The 22,832-nt window shown below is 38.6% G+C and overlaps 2 long non-coding RNA genes across 2 annotated transcripts in view; one reads left to right on the top strand and one right to left on the bottom strand.

Annotated features, from left to right (window-relative positions):
* The window catches only part of LOC105678867 (uncharacterized), a 55,076-nt gene extending 34,253 nt beyond the window's left edge, over positions 1 to 20,823 (top strand). Inside the window, exon 3 of the long non-coding RNA XR_010888359.1 lies at positions 16,264 to 20,823. This is a non-coding gene — a long non-coding RNA (uncharacterized lncRNA). The remainder of the gene's footprint in view (positions 1 to 16,263) is intronic.
* Positions 12,505 to 22,832, bottom strand: part of LOC136997739 (uncharacterized) — a 66,306-nt gene continuing 55,978 nt past the window's right edge. Inside the window, exon 8 of the long non-coding RNA XR_010888358.1 lies at positions 12,505 to 14,700. This is a non-coding gene — a long non-coding RNA (uncharacterized lncRNA). The remainder of the gene's footprint in view (positions 14,701 to 22,832) is intronic.

Raw genomic sequence — 22,832 nt, 5'->3', positions numbered from 1 at the left:
CCAGGATTAGCGCTGATTGGTTCGGCCTCGGTGTGATTAGAGATGTTATCAGCGGGGTTACGCCACACGCTCCCGCTGTCCGGCCGTGTACCGCTGTTACGAGTTTGCGTTCTTGCACTGTGCATCTACCACTGTTGATCCAAGAATTCGCTGCGATATCGCGCCATCGTAATTTAGCAAGCGCATCGATGTTGTTTATAGACATTTTTTTACTCGTCATTAATAAAAATACTTTTTAATGATGCTAATAGCGATGAATAGTTGTAATTAAAAATTGGAATTATATGTATAAGAATCTAAAAAATAGTTTTAAATTGAGTTTACGAAAAATTTTCTATAGTTTCTAACATTCAAAATAAATTTTATAACAATACATATAACAAAACTCAATATTTATACTTAATATGACAGTTATAATATAATGTTCGTAAATATGAAATATATTCAGTCAGAATAATAATGTAGCAACATAATTTAATAATATTTCCAATCGGCAAAGATATTCTGACTTTTTAGAATCTTTTCTAGAAACCGTAAAATTAAAAACTGCACAATACTGAATTTTTTCTAAACATTATGCGAAAAATATCGAAATTAAAGATGTGGATATAGTTGTTACAACTGATATTCTTTTAGAAAAGTGTTTCGTATTTCACTTGAAATATATCGAGCAACACATGAAATACAGGACGTGAAAAATACGTGCTAAGAGTCAATATAGATAGAATAGAATAGAAGTGTCGAATAAATAAACGCACGGTGTGCCGGAGATAGGTGTCAGAGAACAGAAATAACCCGGTCGTCTACCTGCTTACATCACCGACCGAAGAAAGGGCGTCAATTCTTCACAGATTGTTAAATTATTACATGAGGTTTATGGCGAGCGTCGAATCGATGGGCCGCCGGGTGCGGTCACATCGGTACGCCCGACGCCGTCTCGACTACCAATTAGCAGCTTATCGTTTATTGGTTTTCGATATTTGTTTTCCTTTCATGGAGCTCATCGAAGCCCTCCCCCAAACATTTCGACAGAATGTACACTATTTTTCGAAGAATGGAAATCAGTAGAACCTTTTCTCACACACCCGGGAACGTCAAAGACGAGAATGTGCGCAGAATACATTAATCAATATATAAATAACTGTAAGAATTTTTTAACTTGTACGAAACGTAACGTAAAGCGCCATCGCAGGCGTTAATAATTAACGTTATTATTTGTGACGCAAAAAAAACTAATTACATGACATAAAAAAACGTTTAAAAAGAGAAAAAGTAATTCATAATCGCAACGAGTGATGAGAAAAGTTCGGCGTGACCTGCACCGTCCCGAAGTGAAAAGGGAGATCTGAAAAAGAGGGGACGGTTCTGCCTCCTTCACTCTTTTTCCGCCGCGGCGGTCGGGAAGAGGGCTAATATATATCAGCAAGTAAAACAAAAGCCTCGGACAAACAACGAACGGTGATGTGTCTACCTCAAGGATGGAGGAGGCAAGGGAAATGAGGGTGTGGGGGGGAGAGAGTCGGCGTAGGCGAGGGGTTGGAACGTTTGGTGGTGAGAGGAGAGAGAGGGTTGCTGGAGTGAGATATATGGGGAGGCTTTTAGTTTCGTTAATGGCTATCTCGCAGACCGATAAGTGCCGAGATCTGTCTACCTTCGCTTGCTTTACACCTTTCTCGCTCCGGCTGGTGCATGGTCGTGCCTTTGCGTTTCTATAAAAGCTGAAAAAGACACGATACCGGGAAAAGGGCTGCCGCGGTACTTAAAATGATCGTAAACGATTATTGCAATGCTCCATTTTAACATCCGTTTCCATAGATTCGCGCGTAAGATTATCTACTATTTTCATAAATTAAAATTATGAAAGATTGTTTAAAGATTCATTATTTTAATAAATAGCAAATGTCACGAACGCGGCAGTAAAGCTCTGTAAGCAAAACTAGAAGAAGAGAGATAAGTTTTTTCAACGTTGGACACAAGATTCTTACTTAAAAACTAAGAAAGAAATATAAGAAATTTATAAACAAAAGTGTTTGAGAGTTAATGCACAAGATTAAATTTAAATTATTTTTTTTTATTGTTGCGACTTTTGTAAATAACTCCATGTTAATAGATAAGCAAACCTCATTTATTGAGTAAAAAAAAAAATACCTAAAAATTTTAAGAGATTAGTCTGCCAAAGTAATTTGTCTAGACAGTGATGCCGAAAATAAGATTTAAATAAACCATAAAGTAAGCCGTAATAAACACAATAAACACAATTAAAATTTAAATTTCCAATTAAACGTGAGCGGCAGTATTTGGTTACTAGCCATTTGTAAAAATATATTATATGAATAAATCATTTTAATTTTTTTTTAGAAAATTGCGAAATCTGCCGCCAATTGAGAATAAAAAAATCGGCATAAAGGCAATATCTTGATTGAAGCTCTGTCAATGGTTTACTCTAGACAGATTCAGTATACTCGAAGATCGATCATTGTACCCTTGGCGGATCACTAATCGTTCCTGTCAGTCATCTTGGCATTTTGTTACAATAAAGCACTATTAGGCATCCGAATGGAATAGTACACTCCTTCGTAGTACACTCACTGATTGACGCTACCCACTTTTCCAGAAAGAATGTAATTGATTAGCGATTTCCGGAGGGGAATTCCTTGCGAAAACTGTACGCTCACAGGATATGCATGGGATACTCGAATTTGTGCGCGCGGAAAGAGAGAGGAGAGAAAGAAAACGAAAAAACGAGAAAGCGAAAGAGAGTCGAAAATATATACAAACATATTTTTTTCTAAATTAAATTAAAAATTTTCAGGCAAAAGTAATGCGATAATTTATGGTGCAAAAGCTTCATAGAATAAACTATATATAAATTGTGAACTATTATGTAAGAATAAAAGTAATAACAAGAAATAATAAATAAGAATAATAGCTGTAAACAAATATGTGCAGTTCTTACATTGTGTGCGATTTTGTTAAAAATTAGTTATCCCTTTGAAGTTGACTCGAAGGGACGCACATTCATTGCAAAGTACCACAACCAGAGTACAGTTTAATTATACACCAAAAATGATTGGTTAACCGGAATGCCGCTACATACGAGAATAATTAGACGCAACGAGGCAAGTCTGCAGTATCGAATAACGTCAACAATGAGAGATCTAATCAGAATCGACTATTACAATTCGCTGGTGCCGATTGATCGTTCGCGCACCTCGCTACCGTTTACAAAGCTTGCAAGCGCGTGCTCGCGCATTGCGCACGCTATCTCTCTCCCTTTCTCTCTCTCTCTCTCTCTCTCTCCCTTTCTCTCTCTCTCTCGTTCGTCCCCTTTAACCGCGTCTCTGCGTCTCTATTTCTCTGTGTTGAACCGTTACAGATGCAGTGGAATACATTTAGCCAAGTACAAACAAGAAGCGTACATAGCTTTCTGCATTTCACGACATCCAAACAGCAATAATCAAACTAATTATGTTTGCATCCGTGAAGTCGTCCAAAACGAGCAGCGACTACACACCTTCCTATTACTCATTCGCTTTGCTCTGGACAAAAGACACTTTGTAATTGTATCTTCGTACATTATATAAAAACATCCTATAATTATATAAAACACTGCATTTTAATATAACAAAAGTATATTTTTTTTAAATAAATGAACGTCACGTGTATTATACTATTTATAATACAAGTATCACACTTGAACGCGCAACAGAATTTATTTAATACTTTGTTACGTAATATATTGATCACGATTAATCATGATAATTTATGATTTATTCACAGATATTGTTTAATAAACGTAGTCTGTTGATTTTCTAAGGTTAAAACGGGTATTTTCCGACATTTGCATTATATCCGCGCGCCGCTAACACTACCGATCTCGAAAACGCGCGTAATACAGATTTGGAGATTCGACCAAACGGATTTTGTGCCCCGTAGCAACATGTACGTTGCGTGTTCCACGTGTTAACAATTCGGTCGCGGTTACGATGCTATTTAACTGCCCTATCGCTCTGATTACTTCCCGGTGCTTCTGGGCAACAGCGAATCAGGATTTAACGGGATGATCAGTCCTCGAAATAATCGTTCGCGCACGTCTGTTCTCAAAACCGCCCAGCGATTTGCATGAGAATCAATAGTACTGCGGTCTCTTCTTTGATTTAGTTTTACTAAGCGAATCCTAAAGTTTGCTAATTCTGCTTTATCTTGTTTTACACTTTCCATTGTTGACTTGAAATCTTTTTCGAATGCAGCGATTTATTATTTATATGTGCGATAAAAGTAACTCTAGTCTTTGGCAAGTAACATTAAATTTTCAATCGTCTGCTCAAAATATCGAATTGAACGACTTCTTTGTGCGCGCACACACAGCACTCGACGCGCTGGCACGTAAGATAAAATTATGCCGTGTGTGAAACGCAGCAGGACGTTAGGCGGCAAAGAGGTGTAGCAATAAAGGCCGAGTATGTTTGTTTAGGCTCTTTACTTCACTCGGGTCTCTATGTTGCCTCGATCTACCTTCGCTTTGCATCTTCCCTGTGCGACGCGTCCCGTCTACTTCTGACGATATTACATAAAAGTTGTGCAACGGATAACAGCCAACAATGACTGGTATTATTTGTATAAAAAAGTTTGTTATATTTCATTTTATGCGAGGAATAATGTTGCGTTATTTAATTTTAAATATAATATAACGGCCAAAAACCGTATATGATATTTAAAAAACTTAAATGTCAGCGTTTCGATAAAAACGTTTCTAAAAAGAATAAAAGGCTTTCCACAATTTAAAATTTCATAATATACTTAAAAGTCGTGTATTTTACATAATCAGAATTTTAATTCTTTTCCTTTTTTTAATAAGAAAAAATTCTTTTGTGATTAGCATCGATTAAATTATGTATCTCTTCTCGTCGATATGTACAGATAATCTTTTAAAATAATAAGTGAATAATTAAATGATTGCTAATAGTATGTGTGTGTGTGTGTGTCATTGAGAATTTTTAAAGGTAAGAATTTACGTCGCGTGTAGTACGCTCACGCGAGAGGGATGAGCGACCACCTCTCTTCAAAGTCCCGGCGAGATGGACGTGCATTGTATTCTCAGAAATGAGATCATCGTTCACACTCTCAATGTCCAAATCTCATTTTCCACTCCTCCAATAAGTCACGGTACGTTTAGCATTCTCCGCAGTTATTCTTGTATTTCTTGCTCCCGGAATCTCAACACCTCGCCGCGCTCTCCAGCGCGTCCCTGACGCGCTGGCCAGTCCCATTCAGCGTCGTTGTGCACCAACATATCCGCAGGACTCTTTCCATCATCGGGATAGGATTTAATTTGGTAGAAACACTTATGAGCTACTTGTAACTGCAGTGGCTCTCAATTCGAGCGAATCGACGTATATAAATGACGTGTGAATTCAAGCAAGCAGTGTCGACGCAGTGTATCATTATTAATACGTACATAAATCGCTTTTTTGTTTCGACGAAAATGGGCAAAAAATATCGCGAAAAATCTACCGCGCGTTTGGTCAGCCTTCAATGACTGACAAATATAAATAACAGCGTGCTGCAATTTTGTTACGCATCAAGATCGCCGCTTTTGCCTTTTTGCGCTATGACTACTTCATTGCGCCATTGGTAACTGCTGAACGAGGCTGAGCGAGGAGGCTGCTGGAAGATGAGGAGAAACGAGTCGGGTTCGTATTCCGGTGGCTGTTTTGACACGAATATGGGCTTCTTTTGCGATTTCGATCCGCTCGTTACGTCGAGCCAGTAGGTTGGATTACCCGTGACCGACACCTGGAGGTGGGAATGGTCCTTTTCAAGGACGCCGAACAACGGATATGCGCATAGTCATCATCGATTCCTCATCGAGCGTTGATTCTCCCTCCGTCGCGTTTCTTCTTCATCTTCTTCTTCCCTTTCTTCCACTACTCCGTTTCCCTCACCGCATTGCAATCCGGTTCTGCGCTGTTCGCGCCAAGCCGTTAAGACGGTTCCAAAACCGATTAGACACACACGGCCGGCCATTGATGGTCCAGTGAACGTCCGTTCAGTTATATTAACCGGAAAGTAGAACTTGGAACGAGGGCGTGCAATTTAAGATTTAAATGCTACCTCGACTTCTTTCAAAATATAGATATGAAGCTACGAGAAAAAAAATATATGAATTAAAGTGCGTCTCAGCATCGATAGCGCAGATTCGTTTTTTCAAATAGCAATTTAGGCTGAGATGCGTCGCCCTCGATTATCGAAGCCAATACCGAAATCAAAGTCGGCGGTGAATGGAATCCTGCGATACCGGCATGTAATATCGAGGCGGAGAGATAAAGTTACTGCCACGGATATACAAGTGTATTAGGCAGCGGCGTTATTGAATCGTGCAGCATTGAACAAGTGCGACGGAGCCTGTCGCCTCGCGCTATAATACCCACGCTATTCACTTCCGGTCCCTCCCGCTCCGCCCGCTGGTCACCCAAATCGCTCCGGTATGACGTAAGTCCTCGCTTCGTCCTCGCAACGCATCAGAAGTTCATAATATTTTAATAATGACGGCTACCTGCTGCCGACACCAACCGTCGCTATTATGATGCTAATTTGGAAAACGATACGCATCACCACTGCGTCGACTGGCTGCATCGTATATGCCAGATGGCATCTGTATTGTATCCCATTGTTCTCGCGCGCATAACACTTCGCGCGTTCAGAGAGAGGGAGAGAGAACGACAGAGTCGATATATAAATCTGGAGCGTTGATGTGTGAACTGCTGCCGGCGTTCTTTCGTTTTTTACGTTTTATTACTCTTCATGCACACTGTAAAGCTTCGGTTACAACGGATACGAGAAAAACTGTTTTAATATCGCGGGTTTTATGTACCGAGTTGACTATTCAGAGGTCGAATTTGCACGGTGCAAAAGGTTTTTGATACGCTTTTTGTGGCCGGTTAAATATCGCAGGACTAGGAACCTTGTTCACGTTTAATACACATTTCGAAATGATAAAATTCGGTCCCCGTCATTTATCTAGATGGAAATTATCCATGCTTTATCATCGGCATTTGAAAGAAAAAGAGACTCGACATTAATATCATATTTTTAAATCTGCTTTTACACATAAAATCTTTTTATCACGAGACATTCGAATATTATTTCATACAAAAAAATAATGTGACATTCAAAGATGTCCCGAGTGAAAATTGGCTAAGCTTCAAATCTTTTCGACCATGTATTATTTCGCATCTTACAACTACTTTTTCCACGAATTTATTCTATCGGACGAAAGGGAAAATTTGCCGGCGGCTGAATATACTCGACGAATATACGCGGTCAATCAGTTTTCCGAATAGGAAAATGACGTGACAATCTTGAAGAAGAGTCCTCGAGGGATTAGGGCCGTTTGAGTAAATGCATGATTGGTAGTCGAAGGAGCGGTCTCGAGCGAGATACTTGTGGTCTGGGTCGGTGGATTGGAGAGGTTCCGGTTGATCGGATTGCCGATTACCGAGGGGGTGGGAGCATCGGCGGGGCAAGAGGAGGAGAGAGTCACGATTGCACGGCAGGAACCGGTACGCGGGAGAAAAGGGACACGCTGAAGTGGTAGGAAAGAGACAGTGAAGATCACTTCCGCTCCGCGAAGCGCACTAGAACGCCGTGCAGTACGCTTGGCCCTCCGCTTTCTTCGTTAATAGTCTCACGGACACGCATCTCACGCAAAGCCCCCGACAAAAATTGATAACAGCTTGCGGCTCGTTAGTGATGCTCGCAATCTTGTGATTAAAATTTTTGCGCAGTTACATCTGCAATTGTTGAATGCACCATTTGCCTTTATCTCTGAATTAATCGCCATTATCCTCCGAGTGATTTTAAATATATTTCCAACAGATTTTCCACTCGCTCAATGTTAATTGCGATTTGCCGTACTTTATTCGAAAAATATCCGATAATGTTGGAATACTCTGTGCAAAAATATTACGGATAAAAAGCGAATGGTTGCAACAGCGCTTCCGCTCCTCGCACATCATCGATCCCTCGCTCTGCTCGGAATCCTGTCGCGTACGCACATTCGCACACGCACAACCGCGAACGCATGCCCCTAGAGATCTTTTGATTCACTAGCTGAACAAGCAAACCCGAACAACAAGGCGGCAAGTAAGAACGTACGACGCTCTTTCCCTCCGTCTCTATCTCTCGGCTATGCTATATAAAGTCGTTCACCCCGATTCAGACAATCTAGTGTCTGCGCACGGCTGCCGGCTAACTCGGGAATGATCCGTGATTGTATTAATATCACAACACGCCCTGGTACGTATTTATACATCTTTTATCTTTCTCTCGCGTCCCACACGGGGTCTATCGTCGTGCCGCGGATTTATGTGATCATCGGCGCGCCATCTCTCGCTGCCTGCCTGTCCGCCCGTCTGTCTCTCGATATACATACACGCATCGAGAGACAGACAGTGCAATTTTTTTTCCTCTCTGCCGCTAGAAAGGACTCCCTGTCGCCGTCGGAATCGTGACAATAAGCGAAACTAGATATTGATCTTGCGATTCCCTTCCGCGCGCTGATTTATCTTAACTCCTAACCTGGGACACATATTTTTAGTCTCACAGTTTAAGACGCGGGATATTTCCTACCCTGGTATTAAAATGTACGAGAAGAACGCTCTGGTGACACAGAAGCTATAAACTCAAATTGAAATTTTAATAAAAAATAGATAATAAATTTGATTATATTTTAATATTTTACACTGTAATAAGGAAGGAGACCGTGGATCCCAAATGTGATACATAATTGACTTAGTCATTATTAATTGTAATTGATAACATAATTGATATAAGAGAGAAAATCCATTTAATTTAGTCATTTAATTTTTATAAATTAATGTCTGAAATATTCTTCTTGTTGCATTAATATTATGTGTTTTCTTCCCATTTTTTTTTTTTTTTTTTTTTTTTTTTTGTTGATATTGCTTTCATTTTTTGTCCGGAATCTTTTAAGAAATTTCTTAGTATTCAGCACTTTAAACCGAAACTATTTATCCCACACAAGCGAGCGTAGATCTCAGCTAAAACAAACCGTGTTCAAGGGCAGAGCAAAACGTCAAACACCAAAATGGATTTAATGGGCGCTTTGAGCTCTGTACTTCATTACACTTAATGGAAATGAGTGTTACGTTAAAACTTAAAATGCAAGCGCGCAATAAATTGGATCTTCCTCTTCTCGATTGGCACTTTATCATTATTATAAGTGCTGCCCAACTTCGTTTCTTAATCGATTAAAGCATAGGAAATGACCATCGTGCACACTCGCTGCATGTCTCGCTCTTCTAGTTTCCACTGAAATTCCGTTTTAAAGATTTATTTTCGCTAATCTACACTAATCTGCGAAACTCTTTAATCGCATCGATCTACAACACCGCGTCTGCATTATGGATGATATCGGTTAAACCTGATCATCGTGACACCAATTATGTGCAGTCGAAGAAAAGATGTAAAAAATGAATGTCCTGTACACTAAAACGTGGGTAAAATCTGGACGGAACAGATAAACATAGAATTGCAATCTCTATCGGAACACGCGTCTCTCTTCCGAAAGCAGCAAAGCTGCGGTCTTAGGGTTCCCCTTTTCGACGCGCAACGGCGACGAGAAGAGGCGTCGAAAGACAAGAAAGTGAGACGGTGCTTTCGGAGCATCGTGAAATAAGGTGGAGTGGAGCGAGGGACGCGATTGTGACTTTTGAACGAGTTCCACTCTGTCTCTCTCTCCTCGCATGCTGCTACGCATATTGTTCTATTTATGTAACCATTGTTCATCCATCGTTTAGGATAAATTTAGCTGGCGGACGAAGAGAAAGAGAAAGAAAGAGAAAACGTGAGAGGACGAGCGGGAAAGAGAGAGAAAGACAGAGAAAAAGACAGGGCGAAAGAGAGTGAGAGCCGCAGCGCGCGACTGTCGGTATGCCGGGTCGACTTTTTAAATGTTTCTTCTCTCGGGCTTCGATCCCTTACTCTTTCTAGCTGGCACCCTCTCTCTTTTCGGTTCTGTTACTGCGCGTGCTATTAATGATACCGATTAATTTAGAACTATTGGGTTTCCCAATTAGCCAATCGGAGCCCGCGATATGTGCCGCGAATCGTCGCGCCTACCCCGTTTTTCGCGGCTTTCGCGCCAAACCAAACATGGACAGAATTTGCGAGACGGAGTTGTGCGTTTTACATGCGTGCATACCAGTAGTTTTTTTAGCCGTCGCTCTGACCGTCGACCCTCGCCCGACAAGCATTATCCTTCTTTTCTATACATTCCTTTTTCAACCAAACCTTTGGAGAAATATCTATATTTTTAATAATATTTTATATAACGCTAAAAATTATAAAAGGGCTATACACATAATTTTATTTTTTAAATTGTACGCTCACCACATTTCATCATTAATCGGATAAATTAATAAGTTCACGCATTGATCAAAAACATTCCACATTTCATAAATTACGTTTGTTCATAAATACTTTACCGAAGTTGGTAGGAATTGTCAATCAATCATTTGTGTCCACAAAAATATCTTTCCCTCGTTTCTCAATTTAATCTCACCTAACTTTTTTCTTTCAATTAATATACTTATCAGTTTATACTAAAATATCTAATTTGATCATAAAGCTTTCAATCGTCCTTTTATAAAATGCATCAGAAACAAAATATATATTTCAGAAATGTATTTAATTAGCTCCTATATCTCTCTTCTTTTAATATTAGATGTAATGGTATTTCGCTAGAAAGAATAATGTGTTGGAGACATCTTTAAAAAGAAAACCGTAAATCTGTCAATTGCGCGCTGATAAGAGAATCATATTATATGTCATCGAATGCAGTGTAAGAAAGTATGAGAAGAGCATGGTGGACCGATCGAATTTCTACTTTCTCATTCGCGTATTTCATTCTATAGCCTGCCAACTCTTATGCACGCTGATCGTGCCAAATACCTTCTTACGTTCCATCTATTTCCTTCTGGCACAGCGTTTGCGGATCTGTATTATTTTTATCTGGTCATTCACAGCCTTCGCTCGCAGAAGAGAAACATCTCATTTTTCTCTCTTTTTCTTTCTCATCCGTGCCGTGCGCGCGTCTGGGAAAACTATAGATACGCTATTATTTCGACGTGTTTCCCCATTTCGCGAGCCGCATGTCAGCGTGATTATCGATAATCGTTAGGCTGTCTCGTCCCGCCGTTCAACTTGCATCGTCGGATAGTCGCTCGTGCAACAAAGCTATAATTATTAGAGCGCATCATCTGTGTAACCACTACGAGCCTTTATAAGGGCGTACTCCCTCCCTCCTCTACTACGCGACATAGCTCGGGAATATTTCTGCATTCGTGTACCATAGAAGACACATTTATCGTCGCCATGCGATTACGAACTAGTCTCATACAAGTCACGATGAAATTCCTTTGTGCCATAATGTGCTTTTAGCGCGTCTAGTTAACGCGTCTTAGGCATTTCAATTAAAACTAATAATTAATTCGTCAAAATGAGCTTTGTAACTCTACATTGCGTTACTATCGCTATTCTCAATGCTACAATTAATCCGGTTAATTCTGGCACACGAGTGACGAAGAAAATAAATAGAAAGGCGCAAAAAATGTGTGAGTCAATGCACGTACGTGAAGCAAGAGAGAAAGAGAAATAAAGATACAAGGAACTTCTTACATAGATAAAACAAGTGAAGCACGTATTTTCAAACACTACGTTAGTTTCGTTTCTACGCCATTTATCGTGTGTGCATAAATTAGCACTACTCTTGTTCACTGCTTTATTTCATGTAATCGTAAAAGAGCACTGTTCTTCCGGCGGATAATATCAAGGAAGTACAACACAAGTGATAATTACACTATTGCACAATAAATGATACTTTTCTACACACAAGAATAATGCTATCTATAAAAAACACTGATTAAAAATTCATCGTAAACTATAAAAAATAATAAATAAACTTGACGTGAAAAGGACAATAGATGAATCAATAGATTAATCACATTTAATTGTATTGCAAAACGATTTAAATTTCGAACTGCATCATGATATATACGACAAGCTGATTATACAGGAATTTACAAGATTACGCGTAATCATTGCATCGGGCGATGCATCCTGTATTCGTCAGTAATTACATGATTAAAGCGGATTGTTGAATTGAAAAAAATATAGTTGCAAAATACAGTAGACTTGTAGGCTTTTGCGAAGCTGCGAGCAATGTCTATGCTCTGCCATCTCTCGGAGAGTTCAAGGACTTCTTTGACGGTTTTACGTGTTTCGTGCAAAAAAAGGCGTCTGGGAAATGCAGAAGTTTTTCCCTAAATCGTCAATCAGATGCGATCTATGATCGGCGGGACGCGATAAAAGGGCTGTTTTCACTGTTTAAGAATTATCCATCCTAAAGTTTGTGAGCTTAGCATTTCGTGATTCAAACAAAAGCTTTTCATTTCTAATTTAAATCTATTATTAAAAATACTAATATAATATAAAAAACCAAAAATTTATCTGTAGAATTGACTTAATTTTTTTATGAAAATGCAATATAAATTTTTCTTTTCTCATTCGCTATTATTTCAAATTATGTATATTCATAAAGAAATATATAAAATTAACTTTTATTTGCTTTGATAATAAACGCTTAAATAGTCAGATCCCATATCGATATGAAATACAGATCGATATTGATCATATTTTAATATAAAAGTATATTAAATTAAAATATAAATTAATTACGTTAATTTTGATTTGAATTAAATTTACTGATTAATTAAATTATATTTCGATGCATCACATGAATTAGTCAATCAATCCCAAATGTATTTATCAAAATCATATAATACTGATATGATAACTTAACCAACGTCCATGCGATTTATTCTCTATCATTTCAATTCAAAGAAGAGGCGAAGCGCAAAAAAGGAGAAGGCAAAGCTTTCTTGCAAACTAAAAAGAACGACATTCGGTTCTCACATTCTCAACGGTCTTTTAAAGAGAAGAGTTCCACGAGTCCTTTCCCATCCTATCCTGGTCTAACTCCCATGAGGAGTCGCTCCCGTACGTAGACCAGATTTATGTGTAAAACTCCCGCGCACCGCCCTCTTCGTCCGAGTTGACGGTGATGCAGGAAACGATCCCTCAGGACTCGAGAATAAACTTACTCTTAACGATTGGGAGATCTGCATGATTGTAGGGCGACGATCATAATTTGAAGCGGCGCAATCGAAACTGCTTAAAACATTTATTTACATAAACATACACTATCTAATTTGAATTGTTAAGAAGATTATCCTTATAACAAATGTATCATTAAACCACAATACGGAAAATAATCCCTACGCGCGCTGCCTTCGCTGTAGCAAAAGGATTAAATAAAAATGATAATCTAAAGAACGAAATTATCAACAAGATTGTTAAAATTCTTAACATTTATATCTAAATCTATTATCAATACGGCCTAAGACAACAAATTGTGTAGAGAAAATTATAGAGTGATGGAGAAATGAGCTTGTTTAAGAAGCGTTTGCGAATAAGCCAACAAGATTTTACGCATTCCAGCATTACCTCGAAGCCACGTAATAACTTAATCATGAAGTTATGCAACATGAAGAAAGTTGGAAAATTTTTCCTACAAAAAACACGACTTTCTAATGTTTTTTTTCAACTATGAATTATTGCAACTTTTTAAAACATATTTCACGCCCAACTGAGTTTTTCTGTTATATTTTTCGAGTACTCGACTATTTTTTTCTTCAAATTTATGTAGTTTTCTCTTTTCGTAACTTTCTAATTTGCAAATTATATTGCATACGATAATTCACATTGAAAATCATAAATCATGCAATCTTGCATGGGTGCTATCGTTCGAAGCAAACTAATGTTTCCTCAGGTTACTTAATAATTCCGCACACAGTGCGTAGACGTGTGACCTGGACAGTTCCCACGCACGATGCGGAACACCACGCACTAAAGTGACGTATCACGTACGTGATCATGTTCTAATGCATCGTACGTTTCTTCAGAAATAACAATTAGACAGCGAACAAGGCTACTTATAACGATACCTTACGACTGCTAAAGAGGCTTAGTTTTGTTCTTCGAAGCAAAATGAATCATATTATAATCACAATAAATAATTATTTTAATTTAATATTTCATGAAACCAATGATTTATGAAACATTATATTGTCAGCACTTAACGTTCATCCCGCTATAAAATCTAAGTTCCTTCCTTAATTCTGCAGAGAACACTTATCACACTAACGTATGAGCACAAATATTTGAAACGTAATCACCGTAAAGAGCCGATTTTATCTCCGGCATTCGGTGTTAAGAGACAAGAATTCCAAAGAGAAGCGAGCCAGCGTCTAATGTTATTTTATATCTTCATCGCGAAAATTTCTCGGTGCGTTCTGCCGTTCGCACTGCGAAAGCTTTATAATCATATTCATATCTGATCCGAATAGCAATCTACACGATCAGATCGTAGAAATATCACGAGCATGTAAGTATTATTATGCGACGGCATGATAGCTCGTCGGCATTCCGTCATGTTCGCGTTTCCCAGATCGAAATAATGCTATGCGGACATTATAATCGTAAATATGAGGCCGGCACTTACCCACACGTGATACTCCGTGGAAGATGCTCCGTTAGGTGTATCCACATGCCGTCCACCTATTTAAAAAAAGAATTATAATTTATTATTACTATGAATACGTGCAGAATGACAATTCCGCTGGTACATGCTTCACTCTTCCTGGAACCAGGTCGAGTCTCGATCGATCTTTGAATACTTACGCGTTTCACTTGTCATCCGCGTCGTCAGTCATCAGTCAACCTTTTTTATTTCTCGACAAAATTATGGAAACTTTCTTTCCGAGACTGTCAACGAAAATTTACTGTACTTCGATGTCCGCGTTCCTTCGTAACGCGTGCATTACATAATATTAAACACTTTTCTTTGAAATAAAAAAAAATAGCTTTTTTTAAAATAGTATACTACATTACTTGTGCGAGATATAGTTACGACTGTGCAAGTTAAAATATTGAAATTTTGCTGACAATGACAATATTTGCTGATGACAATTGGACACGTTAGTATTTAAAAAATTTATAATTACAAATTTTTTTCTTATAATAAATTGTTATAATCTATAAATGAGTATTTGAAAGATGGTATTGACGTAAATTTTTATCATTTAAAATAAGAGCTACCTACAATTATGTTATTTACAAGTTTTGAATATGTTTCTAAAAATTTTAATAATATTTAGATATTTTTCATGATTGCGCGTATCGTCAATCGAAATATTTAATTACATATGGCATCTGGTCTAAAATTTTATATATGAGATTATTATAGATGGTCGTTATAGGGAAACGGTCAATAAATCGAAGAACTCAAGTTAGGAATATCAATTCGAGAAGTGGCCTCCGCTGAACGTGGCGCGACATTGAAAGGAATGTAAATGCGTTATGAGCGCCGGCCCAGTTCTACGGTGTCACGAAGCATCCGTCAACGTATCCGCCCGTAGCTTACAGATTGCCCTATAAATGAACAGTAGTCTCAGAAAGCGCATGATGCGAGCTATAGGTTGTACGTGATACGCAGTCGAGTCGAATTTTGCGGAGAAAGGCCCGTACGTGACAATAAAAATTCAAAAAATCGATTCTTAAATGTGCCAACTGGTTACTTGTGTTCACAAAACTGGAGATACAGCAAGTACGTGAATCGTATGTTAATATGCAGAATGTTCTGCGAAGAATCTGTGAAATTTTAAGAATATATTATAACACACTTGGTTTTCAACAAAAAAATCATATAAATCTGATTCGAAGCTTTTAGAAAATAATAATTATTCATAAAAAATTCAATATTTACTTTTGTGTTACAATTAAACCAATAATGGAGCAGCATTAAAATAAAATAATGAAGAAAAAATCTAAAAGTATGAAGTAAAATAAAAATTTAAGACATCAGAATGATTTCAAATCTTTCAAAATAAAGTATAAAAATTTGTATGTCTATGTGTTTTGTTTTCAACACTTTTATTTTTGTATCCTAAAACGCATAAAACGTTTTATCATCGTTAATTATTATTCAACTTGTTATAATCTTGTCACCACAAAATGCTTATTACCAAGCACAAAATTTAACGTAATGTATAATTGAGCTGCGAAATTGTAGCCATTTTATCAGACTGATAAATCGTGGAACTTTTTTTTTTCTTTTGATAGATGAACCAATCGCGATCATCGACGACAACGATCGATGGAATTGGCGCGTATCGTTAAAGGCAAGTGGACCACCAAGACCGGTGGGGCAAGTATCACGGTGTCAATTAATGAGCCCCCTGCCCGAGACCGCAGGATTCTCGGACGTTATGTGGAACGGTCTCCAAAGAGTCCCGCGGAGGAGCAAAAGGAAAAATTCTCCAGGCTCCTATGGTTTTGTCGCGCGATTCCTGGTAGGCAGCCATAATAAATACATAATATGCACATAAAGGCGAGCCGGCGCGATCGAGATGATCAACAGAAATCTTCACCCGTTCCACCGTCGCTCCGTGGGTGGTTCTTCCAGCTCGCGTCGTCGTGCTGTTCTCGTTCGAGCGCGCGTTTAAGCCGGCAAAGTGGAAATCACATTGTTTTCCTGCTCGGACATTCGAACAGCTGGAAGCCTATACAAACGTTCATTGTTGAAAGACGTAATCTACGGGGTTCCACAGTTTTTATTACGCCACCATATTGTAGAATGCGGCATAAATTTTACTGCTAAAATATACGTAGTTTAAGTATGAATCAGTCGGCATGAAATGACAAGAATACAAGTTTTTTGTATATTATTTTTGACTGAAAATCTATATATCACGTATTTTAATATTCAACATGAAGAATTCGCGATCTTTTATTTACTTAATTGAATAGAAAATTAGTATAATTATCCAGCTGCTGCGTCATCTAATTAACTTTCAGATTTCTAAGATATATAGACAAAATTCTTAACTCTTTTATATAAAACATCTATTTTTAAGTATATAGCAATATTTTACATAATTTGTTAGAGTAGCAAGTTTGCAATAGAATTCAATATTGAAATAACAGCTTAAATAGTAATTTAAATAACTTAAATAACAAAAACCGTGACTAAATTTTTATATGTAAAGATTGATGTTCCAATAAAAGTTAATATGATAAATTTCTTGCAGTTACACGGCTATTCTGGTAAAATTTCTCGTTTTAGTATCTTTTATTTGGCTATCGTATTGATTTTATTGCGATTCCTATCATTCAGACGACGTCAGATTTGGCTTTTTGACGAAAGCCTCCTCGTCACACAATTTCTTTCTACGGTGGCCTGAATTCTACTGAAAGCCCGCGTTAGAATTGCACGAAAAAGACTAAACAAATCGCTGCTGTCGAGAGAGTAGAAGCACACGAAAGACGCTAGGTTGAACAAGGAAAGACGATTTCATCTCCGCGGTGGTCTACCCGGTGGAGCAGCAAAAACACTATTATGGTAGAATGTGTGGCTCATTGTAGATCTTTGAAAATATATAAATCAATACATTTTCTTGATGATGTACAATGTCAATTTCCGTCTTTTCTATCGAACAAATGCTAATTAATGTGAACAAAAGTAAAATGAAACATGCGTGCGTGAAAATAATAATGGAATCTACCGATTCATAATCAAAAATTATATTACATTCTTTACTTATAATCCCAATATAGCGGTTTTTCACTCACATATAGTAGATTTTTATGCGGGGAACATTTAAGTATCCGTGACTTATCGAAGCGACACATAAAATTGCGGAGAGGCACAAGCCAAGATGTCTCTCGACTTACGAAGCGCCGCCGAAGTATGTGCCGCATGAAAAGTCGATTCAACGTTTATATTGGACGGCAGCTAATGGGGATTCGAGCGTCGATGAGGCTTCGACGACGATGAACGTTCACGTCCGTCAAGGGAGTCAGGGCTCTCGATGTTTTTACGCCGACGTGCCAGTAATTTACAGTCGGTCATTCGGCCGTACATGGACGGTACGATCGGTAGCTCCGCGATACGTCAAATTAGCTCATATATCATGGCTTTCTTTACTGATCCATCGATTTATGTGCACGCGCATAATATAAATTATTAAATAAAAATGAGCCTATGTGTTTCGCACACGTGCGTCCCCGTCGCACTGTATCTGCGAGCCATGCCATGTGTGCGCATCGGTTATTTAGCATTCAATGTATTCGTAACCGCGAATCGAATAATTGCAGTAACGACTGTTCTTCGAGATCGAGGTAAGCCGATAATCATTTGAAGCCGGATGGTCATTAAAGAGATAAAAATAATCTTGAAAAAGCGCGAACAAAAAGCAATATTTTTTTTCTTCTCTACATATATGCTTTTCTTTGCATTCGCATTATGTTGTTAATTGAGGAAACATTCAAAAATTATTAGACGACTTTAGCAGATGTTCATGGAAGTACGTGGAATACAATATGATACACGATGTATCGCAACATCGTGACATATAGAGATTTTTAAGAACCTATACATACAAAATACATAATTGAGCTATTTATATCTTAAACTTGTATTAATATTATTGAAAATAAATATTTATCGCACTTTAAGATGTTTTTCATGTAAAATATTCGCGGCGTCTTAATTCTATCATATCTCAAACTTATAATATTTGATATTCTTTTTTTGTTTTTCTTATCACATTATTTGCATAACCGTAAATATGGGGAAAAAATTTCAAATATCGATTCGATATTAATTCCGGCGCAATAATCCGTACCTCGCAGAGATCGCGAGGTACGACATGATTTCGAAATCCAATCGACATCGGCCAATAAAACTGTCAAACGGTAAATCTTCAGGAGCACCTCCAGCTCTTGGAAGGTTGTAGCGTTGTATTGACGTGAGTTATCAGAGATAGAGAACGCCGAGAGAGAATCGGGGTGGATGATTCCCCCTGCTCCCCGCTCGCTTACCCTCGTACACCATGATTCTACGCTGTGCAACCCTCAGCACGGGATTGGCTTTACCGACCTCAGCAGAATGAAGGACGGAAAAACGGAGGGACAAAGAGAGAAATGGAAAAAGACAAAAGGAGAGAGAGAGAAAGAAGGAGAGAAAGGGAAAAGGGGAGGATGAGAGAGCGGGGCGGAAGAGAGAGACAGAAGCCGCTGGGCTTGTCTCATTTTACTTTACAAGAGGGATTTAAAAACGAGGAACCGTTTGACAGTTATTGCAGCCTCGCCGACGCACACCACTACATCCCAGCCTCCCCTCTGACCTGATCTACCGGAACTTCGATTAAATCTAATATATACAATAAACAAGGAAACAATCAATAACAAGAGGGAGGGGTGCCCGGCTTGGTGTTGGTATTCCTAACAACGCCGCCTTAGGTCAGACAGTGATATGTCGATAATTAAACGCTGCTCTTGTGTGTGAACGTTGATAAAAGCGTAAATCGTCGTGGATGCGCGCGGGCTTACTTTAACTTAAATGGTGAAAAATAGCGGCGTCTTATTGACAATATTACATCGATTACTTGGAAAAGTCCCCGCCGGCTTTAAGTATTAAATGTGACAATTACGCTTGCTTTCGTAGGTGCTCAACATATTATATAGAAATGTCCAGTCAGTAATTTTTGAACAAAATGTAACGACACATATAATCGCAGAGTAATGTGGAGAGTGAATCAGGTAGATCCACTGAAACGTGATAGATTAAAAAAACATTTACACAGTGAACTATGTAATACGCGTATAAAAGTATGAGAAGACCTCTTTTCAGTTTCATAGTGATTTCTCATCCGTTGCTGACACACCGCGTTAGTTCTTCCGGTCATTAAATGTATCCACTATGTAATTTGCAGAGACATTATACGAACTGATTAAAATAATAATGCCGGGCCGCCATAGTCAATGAGCGTGACGCGACTCGTACTGAACTGCCTTATGAATATTGATCTGTATCCGGTGTTTGGTGATAAATATATCATGCGGCATCGTTCTTATATTGGAATTACAATGGAATTAAAAAAAACCGGACGTCATCGGCGACATGGATTCGTTCAATCCAATCATTCCTCTCGCCCGCATATATTATTTTTTGAATGCGCCGTATATTATTATTCTCTTTGGTATATTTACATATTTACATTATAATAAACATTTATATTATACCGATCAGATTTGCGCGTCTCGTATGATAAAATCAGACGAATAGCAATGTGTCTCCTTTGCAATTTATTAATTATGTATTCGATTAAAAGTTACGTATTATTTAACCTTGAAGAGCGCAACGATACTTATAAACTTGTGGAGTTATGATAAAATAAACTTGAGTATTTTATGCAAAGTGGAAGAAGAGGTAAAAGCCGATACCAATGTGTTTTTCATTCAAATGGTGCAATGAAACAAGCGAAAATGAAAAGGTAAAAAGAGGGATGACATATGGAGTCGCAGGGAGCCGACGAGTAAGCGCCGCTGGTCTTACCAGCTACCGCTAGGCAGCGGAACCCCCGCTGACATTAGGCCCCCCCATCGATACCTGACAACCTGTTAGCTGCTACCAACAAATTGCTTTGCATCCTAGCCTCTGTCAGCTTAGTAGCTACCATGCAAATATACGACGATTATGCACCTTCTTAGCTCGAATAAAGAATACTTATGATTTTCTTATTGCTTATCTTAATTTCTGCTTACGTGATTATTCGTTAAAATAAAGTTTATCAAATATTTGTGAGCGTTATTGTATGCGGAGAGAATTACAAGAAGAAAGATGTGTGTGAGAAAATCATGGCTTTACGTTATTGAACGAATTATAATCAAATTAAAATATTATATTTTTATTTATACTTTTTTTCTCTTTTACTTTCTTTTTTTTGCTTGTTATACTAAAAAAAGCGAATAATATCTATAATAAAAAAAGAAAAGTGTGACGAAGAATGAAAAAGTCATTCGAGATTAAGTTGCATAAAGAGGATGCGTTAAATTTCACGCGGGACCCAAAGCGTACACCCTTTTTCGCTACCAGCGATCGATGGTGAAAGATGAAAACGTCGAGCGATATAATAATCCTATAGACGCGGCGATATAACGCGACAATTTCCCGGTGCATTAGAGGGGACTTACATATTTTATGAGGATTTTTGCATATAATTTTACGGCGCGTTAAAAGGACATTTAAATACGGCAGCTGGATAAACAGAGCGCGACGGTTCTATTCCCCTTCCCCCGGACAAGTGACGAAGGTGAAACGATGAATCGGAAAGAGAGTCGAGACGACAAAAAGCACGCGGGAGAGTGAAAGAGACCGAAAATAAAAAGGGGTCCCACAGGAAAAGAAGGAGATGCAGCTTACGGCTGAGAGAAGAGAGGGTGTGCACCCGCGATCTGTTTGCACAGCATGCGATACATGTGTTCATGCACCGAATCCAAGGGCGGCAGAAACGATTTGACGATTCACTTAAGGGCTAATCCCCACCTCGTCGGGCGATCGTCGTGATGATAACCGCGTCTTCTAACAATTCGTTCTAGTTTCTCACATAGCTCGACAAAAACGGCGAAACAATTGCAACAGTGAATTGTACAAAATAATCCACGCGTTTGGTTAAAAAAAAATGCGAAAAGTATTTTTTTATATAAAAGTTTGAATGAAATAACATTGATTTAATTAGAAGACATATTAAAATACATTTTGCTATGTAAAAACTATTTTTAAAAGCGATTAACTGAAAAATCACATAAATAATGACCGGGACGTCAAGCTATTCTACCAGAAAATAAATTATTGATCGATAAAATCAATGATCCAGAAGTTAACGTTATCCGGAAACAGGCAGCAGGGCTCAGCATCATAATATCCCCGTCTCCAGCGGAAACGTAGTAACGCGTGGTCATTGCAGTGGGGAAACGAATGTAGTTGTGATCCGTGCCAACTAATCGGAACGAACGATCGCTCTACAGCTTGCGTATCTATTTTATTTATTTATAAACATTTAGTTAGCCTCACTTATCCCATTCTTAATAAAAAAGTTTATTTCTCGCGATATATAATAATAATCTACAGCCATTGCACGAAATAGTTTCTACAACGGTAACATAAAGTTTTCTCTGCCATCGCTCTTGCACAAATTTGCGAGCGCCTACGAGAGAAACTTATCGCGAAATAAACGACAATCTGAAACTTTGTCAGCACCGTGCGATTTAAACTCGCACGCTTGAAATTGGCGCACGTCGGATGGAAGCGCGCGCGTATTCGCCTTGAGTGAGTCAAAAAGAGGACTTGAGCTAGCCGGTTCCCCGGGGAACATCATTGCCGTCGTATCCGGGACTTTCGTCCGTCGCTTTGATTTATGTCCTTGTAAGTGACGTCACTCATGTGCGTCCGCCGTACTCCCGGCGTGGTGTCCCCCCTTGTGTGTGCACAAAGGATCCTCCGTCATATTATCCCGGGCGTAGCGTATATAAATGACCGAAATTGGGACTTATTGTGTTTGTCATCGGCACGGGAAATCTTGCGCGCTGATTTATTATCTTTGCCTTTGGCTACCCCGTCTTCTCTCGGCCGATCGCACCTCGTTGCGGAATATTCGCGTGATTCTAATGAAATTTCTCTCACGCGGCCGAATGATATCAACGCCTGAGACACACGCAACGTTTGTCATCATTGATATAAATCACAACGAGGTAATGTTCTCTTCAAAACGCACATTATAGCAATAGCGAAACAAAACGGATACTCGCGACGCTTCTAAATCAACGTGTTACACGTTATCAAGACTCGT

Source organism: Linepithema humile, chromosome 2, assembly GCF_040581485.1.
Source record: "Linepithema humile isolate Giens D197 chromosome 2, Lhum_UNIL_v1.0, whole genome shotgun sequence".
NCBI classification, from domain to species: domain Eukaryota; kingdom Metazoa; phylum Arthropoda; class Insecta; order Hymenoptera; family Formicidae; genus Linepithema; species Linepithema humile.
This window is presented reverse-complemented; position numbering and strand designations above follow the sequence as displayed.